Source organism: Bactrocera oleae, chromosome 4 (genome assembly GCF_042242935.1).
Source record: "Bactrocera oleae isolate idBacOlea1 chromosome 4, idBacOlea1, whole genome shotgun sequence".
Classification (NCBI taxonomy): domain Eukaryota; kingdom Metazoa; phylum Arthropoda; class Insecta; order Diptera; family Tephritidae; genus Bactrocera; species Bactrocera oleae.
Genome location: NC_091538.1, coordinates 23,871,139 through 23,881,055, shown reverse-complemented (window position 1 = coordinate 23,881,055; position 9,917 = coordinate 23,871,139). Strand labels below are relative to the sequence as shown.

Genomic DNA, 9,917 nt, shown 5'->3' with positions numbered 1-9,917 from the left:
AACCAAGTATCATGAAAATATTCGAAAATGAGTTTAATATAACATATCATCTCTAGCCTTATCTTTAAGTACTTATATCCTATGACCTATATAGGTATACATATGTATGTACAAATTTTTAAGCTTTAATTGCTTACATCTAAGTTATAACAAAAATTTAAATTTGGTTGCTATATAATTGTTTCTACTTTATATAATTTTTTCCTTCTCCTTTAAATTTATGAAAAGTGATGTAATGTCATTCTGCATTTTAGGTGATGATATGTATGCATTTATTCATATACACCTACTTGTGGATACGCAGGTCTACCGTATAGTGCGGCATCAAACAAGCGGTAGAAAATTACCAGTTTATCATCAGAACTAGTCAGAACTACCAGACCTAAGTCAATTTCTCAGTAAGTTGTTTTCGAAAGTTAGGTGTGCCACATGAGTTAATGCGAAAAAAAGTCTTGAACGGAATTTACATCTGTGAATCAATACTGTCTTGCCAGTACAAGTACAAGTACTACAAAAACGATCAATTTCTAAAGCGGATAGTTACTGGTGATGAACAACGTTAAGTTAAAATAATCATGGTCGAAGTGAGGCGACCAGGTGCAAACGGTAAGCCAAGATTGACCGTCAAAAAGATTTTGCTATGTGTTTGGTTGGAATATTCACTTTTGATCTAAATTGGATCATTCTAACTATTCTAAATAGAACCTTCAATTTAATGCAATAATATTATATTCCTTTTTAATAGGGGTACATATAGGTATAACTTCAACTACTATAAGCAGCTTTAGGTTAGCAGTTTTAGGCTCGTGGACATACGATCTGATCAAATTTTACTTGGTCTGGTCCATCTAAATTGCTCGCCCAAACCGAATTGATACAAACTCAATCAGTGTGTATGTGGTAGATGTTTGTTTGCGACGTGAAAATTTTATGTGTTGATTTTGGCCATGAAAAAAAAGTGACCAATGAGTTTACTTGAAATTTTGTGTTTACTTTGTTTTGTTGATGTTAGAGAAATAGCAGAAGATCTCAACATCTTATTAATCGACTCAACACATTTTTGTTAATGTTTTGAGTATGAAGTCTAAAGCGGGTCGATTTGTAGGAGACCGAAAAAAAGGAGAAATCGCATATACGGATAATGGTCTACGGATCAGTCTAAGAAGTTTTGCCTAAGAAACTATGAGTCCAAAATTGGTTTTAAGCCAGCGATTTTCAGATCGGACAGCTATAACCTATTCTTCAGTTTTTTTTTCCTTTATACCTACTGCCTTTAATGAAAAACCTAAGAGCACATAATTTTGCAAAATAGTCCTCTGATATATAGTTAACAAAGACATTGTAAATAAGCAAACATGTAGAACCATATTATTAAATATATGTTCCAAATAAAAAAGGGACGCAAACATATCTAGTTACTAGGTTTAGAAATAAGATTATATAATTAGGTATTAATCTTGTTTTCTTTAAAATGTAGTATTTGTTCGACCAACATTAGTAACAGCCATAACACTTTCACGATTATTTTCCATTACGGCGCCGACAAACGTTGGTTAAAACATGATCGTATCTTTCAGTTTCGACAATGTGGCATGGAACTTGTAATTCAGGAAGTGGTGGATCATTGTTATTTTCCTATACGGAAACATAAATTTGGTTAAAATATTGTCATCATCGAAATCAGTCATACTAAAATAATTAGAGCTGTAAAAATTATTATTTTTTTCTTAAAGAATCTTCTGTATCGCAATTGTTACATGACATACTTTTTTTTGACTTGTTAAGAAAAAATAATTTAATACATCCCGTTTTATCGGCAAGTCAAGGCCATTAAAACTTTGTGATGGTCCAAAAGCATTAAAATCTGGAAAAGAAATTTGAGACGATGCTATATCCATTTTTGATGCTGAATTTGAAAAATTAATTTCCATTTCATGAAGTTATAAATATATATTGCAAATTCGAAAATAGTCGAAATTCGTTGTATGGAAGATATATGTTATAGTTCTCCGATTTTCTTAATTTTAGTTGTCATTGTTAAGTATATATGTATTAGAGGAAAATTCTGCATAGTTGTGTGATCTTAGTTTTTTAGTTAAACGTAGTATATAAGGCAAAATAAAGAATTTGAATGTTCAGTTAAATGTGAGATATATGTATGTTATAGTACACCTTTGCATTGAATTTCATTCGGTAATCTCAAAAATTTACGAAGTTTTTATAATCCTTAAAAGCTAAACTTAGCCTTGAAAATCGCTGGCACGAAACCGGGCTTAGAGAGCCATAGTTTCATAGACAAACTTGTTCAGAATGAACATTTTCCGCATATGCGATTTTATAGAAAGAAAAATCGATCCGCTCTAAATGAACCGTGTCAATGCCGCACTTGTACCAACGACGTCGAGTCGAGGTCCAGACAGAGTTTTATGATTTTGACGTTGAAATCGTTCAACAATGATGCAAAAGGCGTTCCAAAAATGAGCCCAAACCAAAAAACCTCGTTAAAGTCAGTCACAAATAAAGGTGCTTCTCATCGGCATAATTGCCGGGCTGTGGTTTACCATGAACTCGTTCCACAGGATCAAACGGTCAATAACACCAGGATTTTTTTAATTGGATTTTGGATCGTATTCCAAACGGAAATTTTGGGGAGGCCTTTAGTATTGTATTTGTCAGTTTGTTGTAAAAAATGAAAACAGGCTTGATTGTGATTTATAACATGCAATTAAAAGTACTCTTTCGTAACGTACGAGAATTAAGTAAGTTAAAACATAAGTATTCGTTAATCAAAAACAACAATTTCTATCCGCCCAAATGAAATTACTTATGTATGGAGAGAAATTATATAAAACAAAAAATGTACAAATTAGTTCAAAGTTATGTATATATCGACTCTTGGTGTTTAATATAAGCTGTGGCCTGAAACTGAATCATTTTTTGTCTATCAGTAATTAACGTACCAACCTGATGTGATGCTAATTAAAGCTAACGTAAAATAAATGTATTTGTCGATTTGAGAAGGAAAGAAACATATCGTTCTCCAGTTGAATATAAAATGAAAATAGATAAAAGCAAATTACAAGTTCAAGTAAAAATCTTGACTGCTATATAGTTATGTGTATTTTTATATTATTACAACTTGTTACACAGATAATAGTTTTGTACATCAAAAAGTTGTTTGTAACCCCTAAAACTAATCAGCTTAAAGATAGAGGTATATGAAATTGACCAGGATGACCAGACGTATTAAGTTTCGTCACAGTCACATTATTTCCAACATGTTTGCAGAATTCTTCAAGTCAAATTTCTATACTAATTCTCCTCAAAATTGTCTCAATCAACACGAGCTCTATACGGTTTTTGTAATTAGTTATCGAACTATTTCTCATCTTACTTCATTTAAATAATTTAAAATCGGCTTTTAATTATGGTCCAGATATGCTAACCTCACATTTCCTCAAAAATTGTTCCAAATACATATGTATATCAACTTACCTATGGCAAATATATATAATTTCCTTTCCTTAAAAGTGGATTTAGGTCATCCACTAATTTATTGTCCTCAGCTTGGACTTTGTAAAGAAAAACGTACAAAAAATCTAACAAATTCTTACTTTACATATTTATATCTCATTATCGACCGAATAAACAAGCATTTGTTATGGGGTTAAATTAAATTTATCACGTTTTGTAAATCCACTTAAAATATCTGAATTTTTTCTATATACCAATATTTTACACATTTTGTGTTTTTTCTTATATTTTCTCCTACAGAAATAAAGATAAGTTAATTGGTAAAAATAAAATAAAGTAATATCTTAACTTACATATGAAATCTGTCAGCGACTAACTTGTTGCTTTTTTTCTGATAACAAACCCGATAAAATAGGTGACACCGAAAACCGAAAACCGATACAAATTCTGTTTCGAACATCAAACCAACAATATCTGAATTTATGACACCTACAACATTTTTTTCTCTGATGGTACCGAAATTTGAGTTCATATTATTTTCTTTTTAAATATTACCAGAGGAACCTTTTATTGCTCCAAGAAATTTTGACCGGAGACTCTGTATTATGTCAATGTTGGTTGCACACGTTGTACCCTACAATTAAATGTCTGAACTTTCTTGTCAAGGTTCAGATTAGAATTTGAATTTGTTAAATTTGCTGCTCTTATTTTCAGGCTAGATATTTTATTTGATATGGTTTTTCTCTCATGTGAGTGCCAAAAAAAGTTACATCCTTTGCTTAGCTTGTCAAGTCTACTGTATATAAGACTTACAGCTTATAAATTAGTTACTTTAACAATAAATTAATTTTTAAAACAAGATCCAAAACTGGTCAAAGCAAAGATTTTTTTTATCTGAATCCACTATAAACAGTTAAATTTATAGATATAAAAATTTGGATTAAAGATTACTACTATTGTGTCCAATTTGGGAAAGTAGTACAAGGTGCGTTCCAAAGTAAACAGGACTTAAAAATAACAGAACAAATGGTTTTATCGTCAAAATCAATTAATTTTATTCAAATCAGTGTCCTTCTGCTTTAATACAGCTTTTTGAACGGTCCAAAAGCATGTCGAACGAGTGTTTTAGCTCGTTGCCCGGTATGGCCACCAGTATGCCGGTGCAAGCCTTTTGAAAGGTAGAAGTCGCACGGTGCCATATCAGGTAAATACGGGGAGTGGTTGATTGTTAAAATGTGATTTTTGGTCAAATAATCGGCCACAAGCGTCGATCGATGAGACGGCGCATTATCGTGCAACTAACGCCAACTTCCATCTTCGTGATATTCGGGCCGAACACGTCGAATACGGCGCACCAAACGCTTCAAAACTCCAAAGTAGAATACCTTATTAACGTTTTGGCCGGGTGGAACAAATTCTTTGTGGACAATACCCTTGGAATCATAAAAACAAATCAGCATTGTCTTCACTTTTGACTTCTCCAGTCGCGATTTTTTGGGTTTCGGCTCATTTCTCATTTATGTCCTCACGACCACTTTGAAAACGTTGAAACCACTCGTGAATACGGCTACGGGATAGACAATCATCGCCATAAACTTGTTTCATCATTTGAGTGAGTTTTGGTAAAAGTTTTACCAATTTTAAAACAAAAAAAGTTGGTTCTTCACTTCCAATAGATAGTCGACATATAGATGGCGCCACTAGAGTTAATTTTGTTACTTTTTTGCTGTTTACTTTGGAACGCACCTTGTATTATGCTATGAGCTATGAGGACTGGCATGAAAACAATAATATATACAATTCGTCTCCAAAACATACACTTCTTCGAACACATATATGCAAAGGCCGATATGAGGATATACCAAAAACAAGTAAGGAAGTGCTAAGTTCGGATGTAACCGAACATTTTATATTCTCTCAAAGTCAAATGGTATACTCGTTTTAGATTTCTTTGCGGATCTTGCCGCTTTGTTCTATGTTGACCGATATTTTCGGTAAAAAGTCAACTATAGGCACTGGGGTGCACATATTCAGTACCTAGGAGCTTGAAAAGTTTTGATGAGACAATTTTTAGTCACAAGGTGGCATACTTTAAATGTATTATTCACGCAAAGTTTTACGCCAATATAATCATTGTTGCTTAATTTGCATACTGGAAAGTGAAATAATCAGATGGAATATAAAATGGTGTTATATGAGGAATAGGTATACCATAACATAGAAATATGAGAAGAATATTATGTACCGAATTTAGTTGAAATCGATTAAGCAGATCCCAAGATATGGGTTTTCACCTAAAAGTGGACGGTGCCACGCCATCAATCAAAATCACGCCAAAACATCTCATACCATCCAGAGATAAATTTTAATGTCTGTATACCAAATCACAGCCTTGTATCTTATTGTGGAGTTTAGTTATGGTAATTTATTTGTTTTTGATTAATGGCGTTTTGTGGGCGTGGCAGTGGTCCGATTGCGCCCATCTGCAAAGCAACCGTTTTACGGTACCAAGAAATATGTGTACCAAGTTTCATAAAGATATCTCATTTTTACTCAAGTTACACCTTGCACAGACGGACGGGCGGACGGACGGGCGGACGGATGGACAGACAATCACCCGGATATCAACTCGTCTCTTCATCCTCACCATTTATATAGTATATAAGACTATATCTAACTCGATTAGTTTTAGGTAATACAAACAACATAAATGTGTACAAAACTTTATACTACTCGCCTAGCTATGTTGTGCGCTGGGTTTGGGACCCACCATGTAGAAATTACCAATAAAAAAGAGACAAAAGCTTCGGATGAAAAACCCCACTCTTGATGACGACCACTGCAAACTTATTAAGGATGATTAAAGGGCATGTACATGTAATATTCGGTCTCTAAATTGGAAAGGTGCCGCTGCCAAGCTTGTTGATGTCCACGTAAGAGTAAAGCCTGACGCACTTCCGACCAATATATGCGATGGACGAGACAAGGACAGATACGAGTTGAATCTTGTGAAATTTACTACAGCAGCCTTATGAAGGAGTTCAAATTCGGTGTGGGATTCGTGGTGAGAGAAAGACTCAGTCGTCAAATCCTGGCATTCACTTCGGTGGATGAGCGTCTAGCCACAATCCGCACAATGGACCCGAAATGTGGTTGTCTGTAGTACTAGATTCCAGCACATGAAAATTAATGAATAAATGACGGATACTTTGCTGTATCCGGATTGAAAAACTCAACCAGATCGATCATGTTGTGATAGAATGACGACATGTCTCCAGTGTACTTGACGTGTGTACGCTCCAAGAACCTAATATCGACTCGGACCACCTCGGTGAAGCAAAGTATGCTCGTCAACAAACACAAGGAAGTTACTACGTCTAGAAGCTACCTTCACAACCGACAGCTAAACGGTTTTCTACTCGAGTTGCACTCCTGCTTTCTGAGAGCACTCATCAGCAATTCGGTATAAGGGAATTATGCAAGCAAAACTATTGGTTTTTGAAAAGGTCGAAAGAACAGATGGTTCGAAGAGGACTGTCGTGTTGCAGTGAAGAGAAAACAGACTGCCTACTGCGCAACGTTGCGATTGACCACAACACTAGCGGGGTGGGACAGATACCGAGAGGTGAAGAAAGAGCAAGAGACATATGCAGAAAAAAAGGGGCCGAACTGCGTGAGTATGAAGAGCTTGGTAAGCTGGCCGACAAGGGAAGTGCTTGAAAATTCTACGAAAAGATGCGGCAACTAAGAAAAGGTTTCAATTCAAGATCATACTCTTGTAGGACGCAAAGAGGTGATAGCTGATGCCTACATGCATATTTAATTTATGGAGAGAAAATTTATACAGCCTGCTGAAAGGCAGTGAAAATTCAATATCAGGAGATGGCGAATACGATTCCCTAACCAAAGACGATGGAATAGATGTTCCATTGCCCGACAAAAATAGGAACCCCACAATCTGGGCCAAATACCGTGGGATAAGCCTACATAATATCGCATACAAGGTCCTATCGAGCGTAGTGTGTGAAAGACTAAAGCCCACCGTCAACATACTGATTGAACCTTATCAGTGTGGCTTTAGACCTGGAAAGTCTACTATTAACCAGATATTCACCATGCGCCAAATCTTCGACAGTACGAAAAGGAGCTGCCGCCATGTCTGAATTTGGCATTCCCGAAAAACTAATGCGGCTGTGTAAGCTGACATTGAGCAACACCAAAAGCTCCGTCTGGATCGGAAAGGACATCTCGAGTCATTCGATACCTAGCGAGGTTTTAGACAAGACAAGAAGACTCTCTGATGTGTGACTTATTTAATATATTGCTGAAGAACGTAATACGAGATGCAGAGCTAAATGGAGAAGGTACAGACTGGATAAGTAAGCGAAGCGTATGGGTCTGGTTGTGAACGAGAAGTAGACGAAATATCAATAATAATAACAGTCATCGCATTTGCGACTTGGCTCACACATCACTGTTGGCAGTCATAACTTTAAAGTCATAGATAATTTCTATATATATCTCCAATTGGAATTACTACTCCCCGGTGAAAGCAAAGGTAGGCGAAGAACTCCATTCCGCTGCAGAGAACAGGTGGAAAATTAACTGGATGCACTTGTCATCTCCAATTGGCGCCAAATAGCGAAGAGAAGAAACGACTAGCGCTGTTGTTAACTCGGCTATAACTGCGTAAGCGGTGTCTACGCCAGTAAAGAAGAAGTAAACGTCAACGTGTGTAACATATTCAGAAATTCGGTATAGAACTCAAACATAAAAATAACTATTATGGCATGCCAGCTCTGTCTATTTTATTCATATCAGAAAATATTAATACCCTTTTTCTAATGTTAATTATAATATAGAGAAATGAGATTTTAAAGAATTAATGGACAAGCAAAGTCAAACTTAAATACGTTTATTTAATAAAATAAGAAAATTTAATCGAATAAAAATTCAAGACACGAAATTTGTATATATCTCATAAACATAGTTATATGCGACAATATTCCAAATCACTATCTTAAACATCGAACAATTTGTTTTGTGTTCGATATACCATATACATATTTTGGGATAGCTGTTAGCTCTTTCAGCGATCTTCATCTATCTTGTAAAATAACAACCATTTAAGGTTCTCTTTATTTTTGGAAATAGCTTTTTCTTATCCTATCCACACGCAGCCATGTCTGGCGAATATAGATGACCCATCATTGTTACAGCATTGTTTTTGGCCAAGAATTGGCGAAAAATTCTTTGATCCATTTCTTTTAACAAACAAAAATCGCAAATTCATGAAAGCATATTTAACCTCAGCGGCTGCTACAGACAAAGTAAGCAATGAATACAGCTGAAAATTAGATAGTACTTCAGGGGTATGTACGAGTATAACAACATATTAAATAAAAAATTATCAATTGAATTCTCCAAACCCACGAAATTTTTATTTTCATATCTCCGTTATTTTTCGAACAAACTTCTTACATCTTTATATTAAAATCAACAACAAATAAGAATGTCAATAAGAAACTAAATTTAATATATTAGGTATATGAGGAAGAGTCAACTAGAGAATCGGAAATCAAAATATTAGGATATGGTGTTTAGACCAAAATCTAGACAAATTTCGATTAAATTTTCAGAGCGAAACCACATTGTATTTAAGAAAACATGTCCATTTAATTTCAATTAAATATCACACTTACTGACCAAAGTAAATAGTTTGAAGTCAGCGGCAATCACTATATTGGGTATATTGCCTAGGGAAGTTCTGGGCTGATTCTATTAACCTTTGGTGTTAAACTACTTTAAAATTGATAACCACGTAAATATGTGAATATACCTCATTATGCATTTTGTGCCATTGAGAAACTGAAACACATCCCCTTTACTGTTCCCGCAGATGTTGTGGATACTAATATACGCCGCCCAAGCTTGTCAATTGTTAAGTTTTAAATGATTGATAAAAAAGGTTAATCCCTACAATCTAATTTCTTCGTATGGATTCTGTAATAATCCATATATCCGCTTTTATAAAGATATACCGACAGCAACAAATTCATTGGTATGTTATGCCAACAAGAAAACTCACACTATTGAGCCACATTTCGCTGCATCAGCCGCAAACATTAATGACAACAAAAGGCAGCTACTTTTAGCAAAAAGCCGCCAACTGTTGCGCAAATATTCGAAATTACCCGCATACCGCATACCGGGCGGTATCAACATCACCAAAGTAGCTACGATAATGGAAGATAGAGTAGCATCATCAACTGCTGTAACAACTACGAGTATTTATGTGCCAATAAGTATACATTCAATCATACAAGCGATGCAGGCGCATGTGGCTTCGATTTTTCATAATTGATAGTATTGGTGCTTTGCGGTGTCTTTTTATTATGCATTACAGGCTTACTCATATTGGCTACCCAGTGTGAATTGTTTAT

The 9,917-nt window shown here is 35.0% G+C and overlaps 1 pseudogene; it reads left to right on the top strand.

The window, feature by feature from the left end:
* The first annotated feature begins 575 nt into the window (after positions 1-575).
* Positions 576-9,838, top strand: LOC138856931 (uncharacterized; annotated as a pseudogene).
* The last annotated feature ends 79 nt before the right edge of the window (positions 9,839-9,917 follow it).